Source organism: Podarcis tiliguerta, assembly GCF_965153285.1.
Source record: "Podarcis tiliguerta genome assembly, chromosome: 13".
Lineage (NCBI taxonomy): Eukaryota > Metazoa > Chordata > Lepidosauria > Squamata > Lacertidae > Podarcis > Podarcis tiliguerta.
In genome coordinates, this window is record NC_139546.1 from 1,175,164 (window position 1) to 1,193,406 (window position 18,243).

The 18,243-nt window shown below is 51.4% G+C and overlaps 1 protein-coding gene across 4 annotated transcripts in view; it reads right to left on the reverse strand.

The window, feature by feature from the left end:
* Window positions 1-11,536, reverse strand: part of TRPV4 (transient receptor potential cation channel subfamily V member 4) — a 46,588-nt gene extending 35,052 nt beyond the window's left edge. Inside the window, exons 1-2 of one of the 4 annotated variants that reach the window (XR_014503929.1) lie at window positions 11,429-11,536; window positions 8,037-8,332 (exon numbers count right to left, since the gene is read on the reverse strand). The gene's annotated coding sequence lies outside the window, so the exon portion shown is untranslated. Of the gene's footprint in view, window positions 1-8,036; window positions 8,333-10,909; window positions 10,990-11,428 lie in introns of all 4 variants that reach the window. The other 3 variants (XM_083407268.1, XM_083407271.1, XM_083407269.1) reach the window with 3 other exon arrangements.
* Between the last annotated feature and the right edge of the window lie 6,707 nt (window positions 11,537-18,243).

Sequence of the window (18,243 nt, forward strand, 5' to 3'; positions counted from 1 at the left end):
GGTCGGTGACCATTGTTCCAGTGTCAGTTCTGATCTGGTGACAAAGAGTCACATAGGTTTAATACCGGGTTGTTCTGCTTTCAGTTGGAGTGTTTCTGGGAATCTGTTATATATTCTTGCTCAGAATTTGAGAAGAGGCTTCGTCCTGTTTCTCCGAGAACACACTTTGTCCTTGTGACTGCGTAGTTCCTCACCTGGGTTCCCAGACTAAGCTGCCTTCCTCCCAGTTTCGATCTAATAATTCCTCCTTTGCAACTATGCATTCCACTTGGCAAGAGCCTGCTCTGTTTTTTCACATTTTACTGTTGTCCAAAAAAACTAAATACAGTAATGATATTGAGTTTACATTAAATGGATTTGGGGGCCTTCTACCTACCCCAATTTTGTGACTTTTGTTGCAAAAAAAATCCACTGAAGAGGTCATACCAGGTGGACCACTTTAGCCTTGCACAGACACACAGTATTTTGGAGAGTGGGCTTCTGGATAACTCAAGAGATGGCCACGGGCAGCTAAGGTGTTGCCACAGATACTAAATGGCTGGAGATCCTTCCAGAAGCAGGCATGTCTGGAGAAGAATGGGCTGGCAATCTTGAAAAAACAGGCCAAAACCAGGCAGTGGCCTGACTTGCCCTCTGAAACTTGCTCTCTGCAACAAGTCGTGGTGTTGAGTCTAGAGCAGGATCCATTAGGAGTGTTGGTGCTATTGAACCTGTCCAGTCTGGTGGCCCATCGCTGCTGTGAGTTCCATGGTTAAACTAGACACTTTATCTGCCCTGAATCTTTCAACATTCGACTTCATGGGATGCCCACAAGTTCTAGAGTTAGAAGGGGGGAGGGACTTCTTTCTCTCAAATCTCTCCAGGGCATCATTTTATAAACTATCAAGGTGGAGGGCATAGTTCTCCTCCTCTCCGCTTTGTCTAAAAAAATGTGTTTCATTGATTTTTAAGAAGGTATATTAATTCCAATAAATGCCCCCTCCCCTTCCCCTTCAGGACAGGGAATTTAGGAAAAGTGCCACCCCACATTGCTAGATGTGAATCTGGTGGATGCCCCCCTCCTCCCCGGTTTATCCTCACAACAGCCCTGTGAGGTCTGCTAGGCTGAGAGCAATGGCCAGCCCAAGGACACTCCGTGAGCTTCGTGGCTGAGTGGGATTCGAACCCTGGCCTCCCAGCCCTTAGTCTGCCACTCAAACCACTACACCACACAGGCTTTATTGCGGGACAGAGATTTCTGTGCTATTTTTCCTGCTGGTGATAACCTAGAAGCACACATGGGGGGTTGGTTAACGGCACCCTGCAGCTGGGCCTCCACCCCGTGTTACTATAAAAAGCAATCCAGAAAACAGACAGGGTTGCCAATGGTCAGATGGGAGGCGGCTCCCTCCATTCAGCCCACAGAACCACAAGGGGCGGGGGACCACATCAGAGGGAGCCCCGCGGTCTCAGGACACAGGCCAGGGGGAGCGCTGATGCTTATTTCCAGCCTGGCTCGCCTCCAGCATGGCTCTGGGGCTGGGCCGTGGCGGAGCCTAATAGCGTGGTACAGCTAACAACGTTCTGGACCGGCTGCCCCTCGGCTGGAAGAAGTCGGCGTCCCCATGGTGGGAGGGGACAGCTTTTGTAGGAGGCAAAGCCACCTATCGGAAGAGAGAGGGTGTCCCCTGCCTCAGGGCTGGTGCTCAGCAGCTCTTTCCCATATTTTGAATTACCATGACTTTATTGAATTGCATTAACTGTTCCAATGAATGTGCTGTTGTTGTCTGCTTTGTTTTTATGCTACACTGCTTGCAATGTTTGCTGCTTTTTGCTGCTGTTGTGACTATTGCGAGCCACTCTAATTATTATTATTATTATTTTATTATTATTTGTATGCCACCCATCTGACAGGGTTGCCCCAGCCACTCTGGGCAGCTCCCAACAGAATATTAAAAACACGATAAAACATCAAACATTAAAAACATTAAAAAGCTTTGAACTCAACATTTGTTGTTGGAAAAGCGGAATCCAAATATTCAATCAAATCAAAAGAAATAGTAAGGTTTATGATGGATCCTTCACCAGAGCCCTGAAAACAGCCTGCAACTCCCAGCCCTTCAGTCTCTGCCTGGGGATCATCTTCCCTAGAGAGTTTCTGTTTGAGAATGGAGGGCATGGAAAGATGGAGGGTGGGGCTGCTGGACCAATGCTTCCAAAAAGGGGCGTAGTATTCAGCATGTCAGACTAGGGCCTGGGAGAGACCAGGGTTCGAAAGCCCCTTGAACCTGAAGCTCAGGCCAGCCACTGCCCCCCTTCACCCCACCTGCCCCACAGGATCAGGGAGAACCATGTACCCTACCTTGTGCTCCTTGGAGAAAACAGGCAGGATGCAAATACAATCATTAAAGCAGAATCACAGAACTGTAGTTGGAAGGGGGACCTCAAGGGTCATCTAATCCAACCCCCAGCAATGCAGGAATCACAGCTGAATAAACCAATAAGAAGTAGGGGCTTTCAGGTGCCCTGAAAATGGAATCCTACCCCAGTGTCAATTCAGACATGATCTTCTGCCCTTGTCTTTTCTTTCTTTCTTTCTTTTTATAAAAGCGGAAACAGACTACAAAACTCAAAACCAAGCACCCTGGGCACTTAAAGGCAGGCAGCCTGTCTATATCGGCCACCCCCAACCTGGCAGAGGTTTTGAGCAGCAATCAAATGTGATCCCTGCATGACAAGGGGTTGGACTGAATGCCCCTTGGGGTCCCACCCAGCTCACTGACTATGTTGCCCTCAGCCCCAGCGTCATCTGGGTGCTGGGGTGCTACTGCTAGGAGCCGTCTCCCAAAGCAGCTTGAGGACACCAGGTGTGGGAAGGCGGGTGTGTGTCTGAGGCCACACCCTGCAGTGCGAGGGACGGGGAGGCTGAGGTGGGGCAGGCAGCATCCCAGAGGAGTGGTCCAAGTCCCAGAGAAGTGGCCTGCTCCAGAGGCAGGCAGTGATTGGAGCGCTGCCCCAGGCGGAGTGTGCCTGCTCAGCCCCATAGGCAGGAGGGCCGGCCTGCTGAGGTGACGGCAGCACAAGGGACTGATTCAGTTTGGCCTCCCCGTCCCCCTCTCCCCTCCTCCTGACCATCCTGTTTGCTTAAGCCGTTTGTAGAATTTCACAGGTTTGGGGATTCAGGCCTCGTGTCCAGCTGCACAGAGCCAGGCTCTGTTCTCCAGCTCCAGGACAGCAGCGTGGAGGGAGGGAGGGGGGCACCGGCCCAGAGCAAACAGGGAGGTTCTGAGCTCCGCCAGGGAGTCACCATAGGCAGTGACTTCATCGGGGCTGAACGTCTGGCAGCACAGGATGGGAGAAGCAGCAGAAATCTATTCATTAGAGGATGGGGGGTCCTAACGCACCCCTGCAGGAGTCCCTGGCCAGCCAGCCTGGAAGGCTGCTTCCACTGGGCCTGGCCTGGATGGCTAAGCCAAAGAAGACTGAGAGGTGACAGGATGGATACCTGAAGCGTTGTCTCCTGGAGGAAGGAGAAAGCTTGTTTTCTCCTGCTCTGGAAGGTGGGACCTGAACCAGTGGATTCAAGTTACAAGAAAGGAGATTCTGACTAAACCTTAGGGAGAACTTTCTGAGAGTAAGAGCTGTTCCACAGTGGGATGTGGCAGACTCTCCTTCTTGGAGGTTTTTGAACCGATTTCTAGCGTTATGAGAGAAGGAGAAAACTATCCACTTCCTTCCTCCAGGCATCATTTTATCAGCGTCTATCCTGCCACCTCTTTCATTTGCCATCCCAAGCTGGTGCTCAGCCCCCAAGCTGCAGCCCTCACTCATCTTCGCCAGCTTGGGCCCCTCCAGATGTTTTGGGCTGCAACTCTGGGTGTAGCTTGAAATGTCTGGAGGGCACTAAGCTGGCCACAGATGCTGTTTCCTACACAGAGGTCGTTTCTGCAGAGAAAAACGTAACTTTTGTGCAGCTGCCTAAATCAAGTGTCAGAAGTGGAGTTAGATGGAAAAGAGGCAACGTAACATGGGAAACATTGAGAGGAATACCAACCAACCTCGTATTGAACTTACTGCAATAGTGAATGCCCAGCCCAATGAACTAGAGTTTACTTATTATGGCGCCAGCCACCCTTAATCCTTCTTCAAACCCTGAGGAATGCAATAAAATGTGTGCGCAAATTCCAGGTGCTCTGTGACCCTTCTGTGAGTGCTCTTTCAAACTCCTCACTGAAAGTGCTGCCTGCCTGCTTGTATACACCAAACCTGGAACTGAGGGGACCTGGGTTCAGGTCCTGACTTTTTGGAATTCACAGTGCACACTTCCCCATCTGTAGAATGGTTATAGCTGTAACCTGCCTGTGGGGCTGTGGTGATGGGTGTGACATTAAATCTAGTTTTAAGCACTTAAGGTCATGATTTGACATATGGGAAGGGGTGTCAAAAGTATGGGTGAGCAGATCTGTCCACTTCCTCTGTTCCTCATTTTGCCCATCTGAAATTCAGTTGCATATTATTATTTTTTAAGTCCTCATGAAAATTCAACAGCATTTTACTGCAAATTTATCCTAATGAACTCATTTTTGTATGCACTTCTATCTAATATACACATTTCTGAAACAATTTCCCCTTAAATAATACAATTTTTGCATGCTATTTTCACCAACATACATACATGCATATTTTACCAATATAGACATTTTGGTACACACTGCTTTGCTGGAGAACTGCACTGTGATCATTGTGATCATTTCAGAAATTGTGAATTAGGTAGGTAAATGTGAACTGATTCGAATCCCCCTCCCCTCATCAAGAGAGAACGGAATGTCCCACCCCCCACAGCCCCTAGGCTGGTGTGCTCTGTTTTTTTTTAATAAGTTCATTCTGTATAACTCATTCACAACCATCCATGGCAAAAGGTAGAATCCACCATTTTACAAGTTCAGACCCTCAAAACACTGTGGAAAAGCTTGACGAGTATGGGGCTGGGGTGTCCTACCCCCCAAATATTGCACAGGCAGGTTATTCTCTCATGGATATAAACAAACATTGATTATTAACAACCACTTATCCGTTTGTGTGTGTTTGAAGCATTTCCACAAATTTCTTATGATTTAAATAAGCTATTGGGGGTGGGGGGCTGAGGTAGGTGCAAAGCTTCTGCAGGGTCACCTCATGAGTTGGGGAAGGACGTTGCTCCTTGTTAGAGCCCCCGTTTGCCTGCAGGAAGAAGCCCCAGCATCTCCAGAGAGAACCCTGCTGGACACCCTGGAGAGCTGCTGCCAGCCAGTGCAGGAAGTACTGAGCTGGAGGGACCAGTGTCTCACTCAGTGCAAACTCCAGTTCCTAGGAGTTTTGGCAGAGGTGAGATTTCAACTGGAGGTCTCCCAATTCACAGCTTGTGATCTTTGCTACACCAGCTGTAGTGATGGGGGAACAGGAGGCCAAGCAGAGCTGGCAGCAAAGCTCAAGCACAGCTCTCCTAGAATCATAGAATTGTGGAGTTGGAATGGACACCGAGGGTCATCTAGTCCAACCCCCTGCAAAGAATGAGTCTCAGCTAAAACATTAAACAACCTCATGGAGCACGTAGGACCAGGAGACAAGGATGGCAAGGAAACAACCACAGCGATCGCCCGTGCCGTTTCTCTTCCTGCCGGAGAATGTGCAAAACGATACCTGCAGCAAACCCAAGCTGGCTGCCTTGCTGGAAGAGAAGGTGCAGCTTCCAGAAACTTGAGGCCTGTCTAGCCACACTTTGGCCTACTGGGTTAGATGAGGAATTTCTCAATAGAGCAGAGAGGGCTGTCCTGGAACAGCAGCGCAGGAGGGGGTGTCGCTAGGGAGAAGGAAGACTGCGCCGTGCAGGACATGAACCCCTGGAGGAACGTGGCGCACAGAAGCAGGACTGCCAGGAGCCATGCTGTGTCACTGGAGCTCACCTCAGACACCGCTTCTGGGCCAGATGAGCAAGGACAGTGGTTGCAGACCTCAGAACACACTGGTGTACACTTGTGAATACTTCTGTGACCTGGAGCATAGAATCATAGAATCATAGTGTTGGAAGAAACCACAAGGGCCATTGAGTCCAACCCCCAAGCAGGAAACACCATCAGAGCACTCCTGACATATGGTTGTCAAGCCTCTGCTTAAAGACCTCCAAAGAAGGAGACTCCACCACACTCCTTGGCAGCAAATTCCACTGTCGAACAGCTCTTACTGTCAGGAAGTTCTTCCTAATGTTTAGGTGGAATCTTCTTTCTTGTGGTTTGGATCCATTGCTCCGTGTCCGCTTCTCTGGAGCAGCAGAAAACAACCTTTCTCCCTCCTCTATGTGACATCCTTTTATATATTTGAACATGGCTATCATATCCCCCCTTAACCTCCTCTTCTCCAGGCTAAACATGCCCAGCTCCCTTAGCCGTTCCTCATAAGGCATCGTTTCCAGGCCTTTGACCATTTTGGTTGCCCTCCTCTGGACACGTTCCAGTTTGTCAGTGCCCTTCTTGAACTGTGGTGCCCAGAACTGCACACAGTACTCCAGGTGAGGTCTGACCAGAGCAGAATACAGTGGCACTATTACTTCCCTTGATCTAGATGCTATACTCCTATTGATGCAGCCCAGAATTGCATTGGCTTTTTTAGCTGCCGCGTCACACTGTTGGCTCATGTCAAGTTTGTGGTCAACCAAGACTCCTAGATCCTTTTCACATGTACTGCTCTCAAGCCAGGTGTCACCCATCTTGTATTGTGCCTCTCATTTTTTTTGCCCAAGTGCAATACTTTACATTTCTCCCTGCTAAAATTCATCTTGTTTGTTTTTGCCCAGTTCTCTAATCTGTCAAGGTCGTTTTGAAGTGTGATCCTGTCCTCTGGGGTGTTAGCCACCCCTCCCAGTTTGGTGTCATCTGCAAATTTGATCAGGATACCCTTGAGTCCATCATCCAAGTCGTTGATAAAGATGTTGAATAAGACCGGGCCCAAGACAGAACCCTGTGGCACCCCACTAGTCACTCTTCTCCAGGATGAAGAGGAACCATTGATGAGCACCCTTTGGGTCCGGTCAGTCAGCCAGTTACAAATCCACTGAGTGGTAGCATAGTCAAGACCGCATTTTACCAGCTTCTTTACAAGAATATCATGGGGCACCTTGTCAAATGCCTTGCTCCAAATGCCTTGGAGCATGGAAGGCAGACTCAGAGTATATGGGTAAAAATTGTAGGAGAGGAACAACGCTGACCTTACTGTGGGTGTCTGCTATAGACCTCCAAGACAGACTGAATTGATGCCTGGATGATGCCTTCCTACAGCAAACATTCATAGAATCATAGAGTTGGAAGGGACCCAAGCGTCATCTCGTCCAACCCCCTGCAATGCAGGAATCTCAGCTATAGCATCCCTGACAGGTGGCCATCCAACCTCTGCTTAAAGACCTTCAAGGTAGGAGAGTCCACAGCCTCCCAAAGGAGACCGTTCCACTGTTGAACAGCTCTTACTGTCAGAAAGTTCTTCCTGATGTTTAGTCAAAATCTCCTTTCTTGTAATTTGAAGCCATTAGTTTGAGTCCTATCCTCCAGAGCAGGAGAAAACATGCTTGCGCCATCCTCCATGTGACAGCCCTTAAGATCTTTGAAGATAGCCATCATATCTCCTCTCTGTTTCCTCTTCTCCTGGCTAAATATCCCCACCTCCTTCAACCGTTCCTCATAAGGCTTGGTTTCCAGAGCCTTAATCATCTTGGTCTCCCTCTTCTGCACACGCTTCAGTTTGTCAACATCCTTCTTAAATTGTGGCACCCAGAATGGGACACAGTACTCCAGGTGTGGTCTGACCAAGGCAGAAAAGAATGGGACTATGACTTCCCTTGATCTGGACTTCTGTTCTCAAGATTCCTTACATGGGGATGCTGGAGAGCATCCAAGACTCCTGGCATGCAAGATGACTTTGCCACTTGAGATTCCACTGTTTGATAACAGTTATAGCTGGCCCACCCCCATCCCATCCAGGATTCAACAGAGTCCCTCTCCCCTTCCCAAATCTGCCCCACTTGTGCTTACCTAAATGTCAGGAGGCTGGCCCCACACACCAAACAGAGATGTCTCAAGGAGCTCCACAGATGGGTTTCCTTGCCTCAGTTTCCCTGCGGCCAAAATCTCATTCCCAAGTGCCACACAGGACCACCAAAGCCGGCTTCTTGCTAGTTGTTCTGCTGTTGCTGAATAAATGTGACTCCTGCAAGCGTCATTCCAAGGAACCAGGAATGCGTCCAAAGGGGGGGGGGGAGAGAAGATTTGCCAAAGTCCCTCAGAGGAGATCAGCATTCAGCTCCAGTCCTAAGGAATGTTGACTCCACCTGCAAATGGAATCATCTGTGGCAACTCAGAGAACTCAAGACCACTCCTTGCTTCTATGGGGGCATGTAGGAACACACCGAGGGCGGCACCACCCACTTCCTGGTATGTCCCCACAGGAAAGGAGCTGCTTTCCCCACAAAGCCTACCCTGTAGCAGAAGCCCCACACCTCACCCTGACTCCTGCCGGCTCCCCCAGCAAGCCTCACTTCCTTCATACTGCCTGAACTGAAATGAAACAACCTCATGGAGCACGTAGGACCAGGAGACAAGGACGGCGAGGAAACAGCCACAGCGATCGCCCGTGCCGTTTCTCTTCCTGCCGGAGAATGTGCAAAACGACACCTGCAGCAAACACAAGCTGGCTGCCTTGCTGGAAGAGAAGGTGCAGCTTCCAGAAACTGGAGGCCTGTCTATCCACACTTTGACCTACTGGCTTAGATGAGGAATTTTTCAATGGAGCAGAGAGAGCAGAGATTACCAAACATTCATAGAATCATAGAGTTGGAAGGGACCCAAGGGTCATCTAGTCCAACCCCCTGCAATGCAGGAATCTCAGCTAAAGCATCCATGACAGAGGGCCATCCAACCTCTGTTTAAAAACCTCCAAGGAAGAAGAGTTCACAACCTCTCGTTGGAGTCTGTTCCACTGCCGAATATCACTTACTGCTCAAATACAGCCACAACACATGGCTAATAAGTATGGTAAATGTATTATTAGTAGAAGTTAGAATATAATCCAAAATTTACAAATCATAAACATCATTATATAATGTATGTATGAATCCATAAACAAGAAATAATCAACGTAATGAATTGCTGTCAGGGAACACCACGACGCAGGCAGAATGCCTTTCAAGAGATAATAATGGATAACAGAACAGCTCTTACTATCAGAAAGTTTTTCTGAATGTTTAGTCGGAATCTCCTTTCTTGTAATTTTAAGCCACTGGTTTGAGTCCTATCCTCCAGAGCAGGAGAAAACAATTCTCCATATGACAGCCCTTAAGATATTTGAAGATAGCTATCATGTTTCCTCTCAGCCTCCTCTTTCGCAGGCTAAACAAACCCACCTCCTTCCACCATTCCTCATAAGACTTGGTTTCCAGACCCTTGATCATCTTAGTTGCCCTCGTCTGCACACATTCCAGCTTGTCAACATCCTTCTTAAATTGTGGTACCCAGAACTAGACACAGTACTGCCAAGGGAGAATAGAGTGGGATGATGACTTCTCTTCGTTTGTCTACTGTACAAATGCAGCCTAGAGTAGCGTTAGCTTTTTTTCACAAAGGAGTGATGTAGTAAGCATGGGAGACTTGCAACTATCCTGATATCTGTTGGAACACATACTCTGCCAAGATTCCAACAAATTCCTCCATTGCCTCACTGACAATTTCACTTCCCATAAGGTCGAAGAAGCAACAAGGGGATCATCTATCTTGGACCTGGTCCTCACCAACAAGGAGGGACTGATGGATGAAGTGGAAGTACTCAGAAACTTGAGAGGAAGTGACCATGTCCTCTTGGGTTTCATTATAAACTGGCACAGAATGGACTCCCTCAGGAGGTGGGGGGGGACTCTCCTTCCTTGCAGGTTTTTAAGCAGAGGTTGGGTGGCCATCTGTCATGGATGCTTTAGTCGATATTTCTGCATTGCAGGGGGCTGAACTAAATGACCCTCAGGGTACCTTCCAACTCCACAAATCTATAATTCTATATTTCATGGCAAAAATAAAAATTGGAGAAAACCCCCCACATATTCTGAAATAATTTTTTATGATTTTAACAGAAAGCAAAACGGAAATATCAAAGCTTTTGGATCAAAAGCACACAGGCTTGTTGTTGTTTTAAAATATATGTATTTTTTTAAAAAAAAACATACAGAAAAAACACCACCACAATACTATGCAAACTTATTTGGAAGTAAATTCCCATTTGAGTTTATTCCTGAATGAACATGAATAAGGGAGGTCTGTGGCTCAGGGGCAGAACATCTGCTTTGTGTGCAGAAGGTCCCAGGTTCCTGCCTGAAACCCTGGACAGCCACTGCCACTCAGTGTCGACAGGGCTGAATAAGAGAGGCGAAGATTGCAAGGTGGGCTGTGAAATGTCACAGAGGCCGCCAGCAACTGGGATTCAGAAGCATGGCTGCCTCCAGCTGCGGAGGCAGAGCGGAGCCATCCTGGCCACTAGGAGCCACCGGCACCGTCTCCTCCTCCATGAATTTGTCTGAGCCTCTTTTAAAGCCATCCGAGTTGGTGGCCGGCACTGCCTCCTGTGGGAGGGAGTTCCCTAGCTCCACTATGCACTGCATGAAGAAGTAAAGCCATGCTTGGCTTGCAAAGGCTTCATCCCCTCCCAGGCACGTGTGTGGCCCAGGGGGGTGGGATCCTTGAAAGACAGAGGCACAATCTGGACACCCAGATACCAGGCACCATTTCTCTACACAAACCATCTGCTAGTCTTCAAAACCATCTGCTAGCTGTGTACTGTGTCACGGTTAGAGGGATGGACCTGGGAGAGACCCGGATTCAAATCCTCACTCAACCCTGAAGCTCCCTGAGTGACCCTGGCCTACCTGGCAGGGTCGTGGTGTGGGTTAGATGAGCCAGCAGGGTTAGCTTGGTCAGAAGAGCAGCACGTGTGAACAGGAAGACTCTAAGAAGAGCGGGAGGGGGCCCTGGATCAGAGCAGGGGTCCTCCTAGTCCTTCCCCACCGGGGGCTCCATGGATCGGCTCTCCTCCCCTTTCAAGAGCGGGTAGAGGGCTTCCCCTGGAGACGCTGCCTCTGAGCGCGTGCAGAGGGCACTTGGCTCGCCATCAGCTCAGGTCCCCAGGCAGGCACGTGGCCAAGGCTCGAACGTCAAGTTTTGCGTCCGGGGATCGGGCCCTATCTCCTCCTCCTGGGCTCCCATTCACGCGCCTTCAAGGCTTGGAGAGGTTCGGGGGCGCCCAGCCCGGGAAGAATGCGCGGTGGGGGAGGGCCAGGGGCTTGACCCACCCCCCACCCCCCACGCCTTGGTTAAAGCAAGAGAGACCAGCTCCCCACCCCCCACGCCCCGCCGGGAAAGGAAGGGCGGTGGCCCCGATCCCCTACCTGGAGCCGCGCAGGAGGAGCCGTCGCCAGGTCTGCCCACCGCGCAGGCAGCCGGCCGGCCTGGCTGACCTTCCGCCCCCCGGACGGGCGGGCCATCCTCCTCCGGGCAGCGCCTCCTCCTCTCTGCATCCCACGTGAGCCGGGCGCGCAGGGGGGCGCCGGACGCCTGGGTCCCGTCCTCCGCCGCCGGAGCCTTGGCTCGGAAGGAAGCAAGATCCGATCCGCGACGGGGCTTCCCTAGGATGCGAGGCGGCCGCGATGGGGACTTTGCAGCTTAGGAAAGGCGAGAGGGAGGCGGCACGAGAGAAGTCTCTAAACTTCTGCCGGGCGTGGAGAACAGGAAAGTAGTTCTCCTCCCTCTCGCATAACTCTCGAACTCGCGGACAACCAGGGAAATTGGAAGTTGGAGCATTCAGGACGACGAAAGTACTAGCTAATCTGTGGAACTCGCTCCCGCAGGAGGCAGCGATGGCCAGCAGTTTGGATGGACTGAAAAGAGGACTCGACACCATGGAGGAGCGGATCTCGGGGGCTGCTGGCCAGGATGGCTCTCCCCTGTTGCCAGAAGCTGCCGGGGGGCAGAGGGGGCTCGGGCTCAGGTCCTTCGAGGGCGCCTGGCGGGCCACTGTGAGAACAGAAGGCTGAATCCGCAGGGCCACTGGCCTGATCCAGCCGGGCTCCTCTTCTCTTCTTACACTGGGAGCGTCAGCCCAGTTCTCCACACTTCTTCCCTGGAAGTAAGACCCACTCAGTTCTGGCAGCTTACTCTCAGGTAAGCCTGTGTGGGATCACAGCCTCACCCACAGCACTTTATTGCCTCTTGCCAATGTTAAAAATGGGACCTGGCCTCCATTTGTTGTTGTTTTAAAAGAGGCTTGATTCTGCTTGAATTGGCAAGCTTGTCAGTTTCATAGGATTCTTTGTCAGGAGGAGTGGAAAGAAACATAGGAAGCTGCCTTAGTGGTCCACCTGGCGCAGTGTTGTGGACACTGGCCAGCAGCGGCTTTTCAAGGTTTTAGGCATGGAATCTTTTCCAACCCCCTAACCGGAGATAGGGCCTTCTGCAGCCCCAGCAGCTGCTCTACCTCTAGGCTCAGGAACATGTGAAGCCGCCTTATGCCCAGTCAGACCTCTGCTCCACCTGCACAGACCGGCAGCAACTCTCTACGGCTTCAGGCACGAGTCTTTCCCAGCCCAGTTGGGGACTGAACATAGGGACTTCTGCAGCCCAGGCTGCTCTGCCGCTGAGCTGTGGTCCTGTGGGTGAATCAGGGCACCTTGAGTGGACAGCAACTGCGGTTCTGCTTCCATCTCCCCCTGCCCCCTTTGCACTCTTCTGGGTGATGGCAGGGGCTGGGAAGCTCAGCCCTGCCGTGCCCAGTCCTATCAGCTAGTCTGATTACAGTTATCCTTCTCCTTCTGTGGTCAGTGTGGTGCAAGGCTTAGAGTGTCGGACCTGGGAGAGACCAGGGTGCAAATCCACACTCAGTCATGAGGCTCACAGGTGACCTTGGGCCAGTCACCACCTCTCAGCCTCACCTACCTCACAGGGTTGTTGTGGGGATTAAATGAGCAGTTGGAGACAACCATGTACACCTTGGAGGAGGAGTGGAGACATGAATTAAACAAACAAAGAAAATGGCCTTTGCTCAGGATGCGGGCCTGGGTGTCCCCAGTGGCGGAGCAAGCCGATTGGGCGCCTGGGGTGGTGCAAGTGCCCTGCACCCGGGGTGGGGGCGGGGCAAGCTGGGGCAGGAGGCTCCGTGGGGCCTCCAAGGAGTCTAGCTGCCTCCTCCCACTCAGTTGCCCTACAGCTGAGGGGGAGGCAGTGGGCGGAACATTTGGGCAGCGCGGAGCCTGCGGGCACCCAAGCCACCGCATCACTCCCAGGCCGCACGGTGAGTGCCGCCCGGCATTTTGTCACCCCCCCCCAGGGGTGACACCTGGGGCAGCCCGCCCCCCCCCCCCGCCTCCCTTCCTCCAGCCCTGGGTGTCCCCCAGCTCTCTCGCAGACGTGGGGATACAGGGCATAGCCCGTAACTGGTTGTGCTCTTTTATCTCTGGTCGGGGACAGAGGGTGGCACTAGGGAGGGAAATGTCATCGCGCCACTCCTTGGTGTGTGGAGTGCCGCAGGGCGCAATTCTCTCCCCGATGCTTTTTAACATCTTTATGCGCCCCCTTGCCCAGATTATCCGGAGCTTTGGGCTGGGCTGTCACCAATATGCTGATGACACTCAGCTCTATCTGCTGATGGATGGCCACACCAACTCGGCCCCGAACACACTGACCAGATGTTTGGAAGCTGTAGCTGGATGGTTTCGTGGGAGCCGATTGAAACTAAATCCTTCGAAGACAGAGGTCCTATGGCTAGGTCGGGATGGCATGGGGATGAGGGACCAACTCCCTTCTCTTGCGGGGGCCCAATTAGTGCCATTGCCTTTCGTTAAGAGTTTGGGTGTAATCCTTGACGCCTCCCTTTCCATGGAGGCGCAAGTTACAGCAACAGCCAAGGCGTCATTTTTCCACCTTCGCCGCATCAAGCAGTTGGTCCCTTACCTTTCCCGCCCCGACCTGGCCACAGTGATCCATACGACGGTCATCTCCAGGCTTGACTACTGTAATTCGCTCTACGCAGGGCTGCCCTTGAAGCTGTCCCAGAAACTCCAGCGGGTACAGAATGCTGCAGCGAGGCTCCTCATGGGGTCTCTGCCATGGGAGCATATTCACCCAGTGCTTTTCCAGCTGCACTGGCTCCCGGTGGAGTACAGGGTCAGATTTAAGCTGCTGCTTTTGACCTTTAAAGCCCTTCGCGGCCTAGGACCCTCGTACCTACGGGACCGCCTCTCCTGGTATGCCCCACGGAGAGCCTCAAGGTCCATAAATAACAACACCCTAGTGGTCCCAGGCCCTAAGGAAGTTAGATTGGCTTCAACCAGAGCCAGGGCCTTTTCAACTCTGGCTCCAGCCTGGTGGAACGCTCTGCCGCTCTGCCGCTCTGCCTCATGAGACCAGGGCCCTGCAGGATCTGATTTCTTTCCGCAGGGCCTGCAAGACAGAGTTGTTCCGCCTGGCCTTTGGCTTGGAGCCAATTTGATTCCCTCCCTCTCTTTCTTTATTCTTTTCCTTCTCCTCCTACAATGAGGCTACATTTTAATATTTTAATGTTCCATTATTTTAATGCTGTATTTTACTTTTGTTTTTAAGTTGTAATCATTCATCTTGTTTTTATTATTGCTTGTAAGCCGCTCTGAGCCCGACTTTGGCTGGGGAGGGCGGGGTATAAATAAAAAAATTATTATTATTATTATTAGTTGGGGTCTGATCCCCATCCTGTCCATTGCCCAGCATGGCCAGTGGTCAGGGATGAACAGAGCTCTATTCCAGCAATGTTTGGGGTGGAGTCACCACAGGCTCCTCCTTCCAGGCCTATGTCTTGGGCAAGCAACCCGCCATCAGCTGGAGTAATAGGAAGTGAGGGGAGTGTCTCTGAGGACATGCAGAGTGTCACCTCTCAGTAACCAGCACAACTGGTAGCTGCATAACTGGCATTATTAGGTCGCTCTGGGCCTGAGACCCTGGACAGCTTCTGCCAGTCAGTGCTGGCACTGCTGAGCTGTCAGTGGACCCGGGGCCTGCGTTGCTTGGCAGAAGGCACCTGCCTGGGCTTTCCTTCAGTCCAGCAGGCTGCTCCCAAAGTCCCCTCTGCGGCCACCCCAGCCCTGTTTCCAGAGAGCAAAAGGCAGGGAGTTAATCCCCACCGGAATGCAGCGAGAGCACAAGGATTAGGGCAGACAGGCTGGGAGCCTTGGCAGGACAGAGGCACCAGAGCCTGCTGCCCCCCTGGCTGAGTCTGCCTTCCCCCATCCGCCCTTGAGCTTCTTTCCAACCCTGCAGCTGGAGAGAAGGATCCAAACCCCTTTGGAAGGGCGACACCTGGTCCGCTTGCTGGAGGGGGGCTGCTGGCTTCTCTCCCTGAAGTCAGTGCCCTGAAGGCTGCGGGGGAGACAAGAGGAGACTGGAAAGGAGCAGGCGGTGGGTGAAAGCGAGGGAGGCAGGGAGGTGGGTGAAAGCGAGGGTTGTGGAGGATACCTCACTGAAAACATGGACTGAGGTAGCATTGTAAAAGGCAGATTGAATGGTCAATATTATTTGGAAAGAGACTGGAAAAAAGGCAGCCACTATTGTAATATATTTATGTGCATTGGTGGTCAGTGTTTGAAATTCCCCGCGTTTTGCTATTGTCACGGGTCCAACTGCAACTACATGGAGATTTCTGGGCACCCGGTTGGCAACCGACATCTCCATCGAGCCAGGAAAAGGCTTGGCTCCAATGAAATGCTCTTGTGGGCACACACACCGAGTATCCCTGGATGGTACTTTCTGAGCCAGGATGGGGTTAGCATGCAATGGGCTAGAACTCTCAAGGGAAGGGTTTCTTAGGCAGCCCATGGAAGACATTGGTGATGCCGCCCACTGAAGTAGGACAAAGCTACATAGATGATGCGATTAAGCTGGCTCATTACATTAGTTTCCAATCTCTGGCAAAGAATGCAAAACGAAATGATGCAGTGTTTAAAAATAAACACAGCTTGAAAAGGTACCTGAGCGATGGACAAGTGGCGCCTGCAACAAAATGTTGCAGCGCAGTGGGCTGCTCCAGTTCAGGATTCCAGGGAGGGAGGGAGGGATCTTTCTAGGTTACTCAATTCCATTTCCTCCTCCAGATTTCCTCTCCACTTCCACAGCCATCCAGCATTCTGAGCAGGCTCACTGGGTTGTTCCCTCCCCCAAGTGTTAGGGAGTGTGGCATTCCTGCCCCCCTTCTGCAGACCTGGGGTTCCCCCAAGCTCACTAGCAGCTAGCTACCCGAAGGGGCAGCTTCACAGTCTGGGGTGCTTCTGGATCCAGCTCAGTCATGGAAGGCTCAGGTGGCCTCTGTTGGTAAAAGTGCCATTTTCGAACTGCAACTGGTTTGACAACTACAACCAAGTCCTGGACTGGGAGAGCCTGGCCACAGGAGTTCGTGCACTGGTTCCTTCAAGGCTGGATTACTCTATGTGGGGCTTCCCTTGCACTTGAGCCGGAAGCTACAGTTTAGTGCAGGATGCTGCAGCATGATGCTGACAGGTGTGACGCCTTGCCAGCACCCAACCCCTGTGCTCAAGAGATCTACACTGGCATTGCTGTCATATATAGAGGCCTAAATGCCTTGAGACCAGTTTGCCTGCAGGATGGCATCCCCCCATATACACCCACTCACTGCTTTGATCAGCAGAACTGGCACTGTGGCAGATGCCACAGTTAGGGCCGTCTTACCCATAGGCGCTAGGGGTGTGGGGCACCCGGGCGCCAGGCTCTCAGGGGCGCCAGGCCGAGAGTCCGAGGCCCGAGAGCTGAGTCCAGGGAAGAGCCTGCCCGTTGGTCAGAGCTCCATGGCGGACTCTTCTGCTGCAGACAGCTCTGCGCTGTGAGTTCGGGGGCGACCGAGCCAGCAAGACGCTGAGGCGGCCAGCTGGCTCCGCACTCCTGTGTGCCTGGGACTGGGCAAGCTGGGGGGGGGGCACTGGGCAGATCTTTTCACCTCAGCGCCGCATATGCTTAAGACAGCCCAGGCCACAGTTGTAAGAACTTGAGCCTTGAGAGTTGCACCACCCAAACTCTGGAACTCCCTGCCTCTTGATATGAGGCAGGCGCCTTCCCTGGACTTTTTATGGCACTGGCGAAAAACATTTTTTGTTTATACAAGCCTACCCAGATGTTTAGAAAGGCAACACAAGTTTTAAGCTGTTTTCAGTCTATTATTCTTATTTTAATTTTCCAAAAGTCTTTAATCATTGTTAATCCTTCTTATTGATCATTTGTTTTATCCTTTGTAAAACTTTTTTGAGGGTTGTTTTCCCCCCACAATCAAGCAGTGTATAAATTTTATGAAATAAATAGTAAGGGTCTACACCCAGCACAGAAGGGAATGATAGAATTTGTGGAACAAGTGACAGATAACAAAATGTGCTGATGCAATGAGGAAGTTCAGGCTTCAGGAATGGAGAGACATCTGCCTGCCTTGGAGATGCCACAGGGCTCTTTAAAGCAGTTTGTGGCAACTAGGTTCCTTCCAGATGTTTGGGACCGAAATCCCCAATAGTGCCAGCTCACACATCTGTGCTAGCCAGTCAGAAACATCTGGAGGGCACCCAGATGGCAAAGGCTGATTTAGAGGAACTTGGAGGAGCTCCCTAACATCTTCAGGTCTGCATAATTAAACTTTTTTGCCTTGCCTAATGAATGGAATTATTTCCATGGAGAGACCAGCTCTGGATCTAGAAGCACCGAGATGCTACAATGGGTGGCAATAGGCAAGGCTTCAAAGAATGCTTGGAGAACTGCAAAGAGGACTGGTCCCTTCAGCAGTCACAGCGCCACCCTCCACATTCAGGGACAGCAGGCTTCCATGGCTGGGGCTCTCAGATGGGAATCTCCACAAAACATGAGGCTCTTTGTTGCCAGCAGACTGAATACTGCATTGAGCTAAGCTGACCCAGCAAAGGCAAAATTGTACATCACAAGTTAACACAATACTCTCCCTCGGCTGTCACCTGGGGCAGCCATTCCATCGGATGGAGAGATAGGAAGCGAGTTTCATGCCATCAGCTTTGCTGAAAGCCCAGCTCCCTCAGGCGCCTCCTGCCCCTGAACTGGGCCCGCTACTCATCATAGGAACAAAAGGCTCTTTAGAAACTGGTGCCTGAGCTTGGTTTTTCTTTTCCTCTTCCCTCCCAATCCCCTTCCCCTTGTGTGCTGTGGGTTTTTTTACATT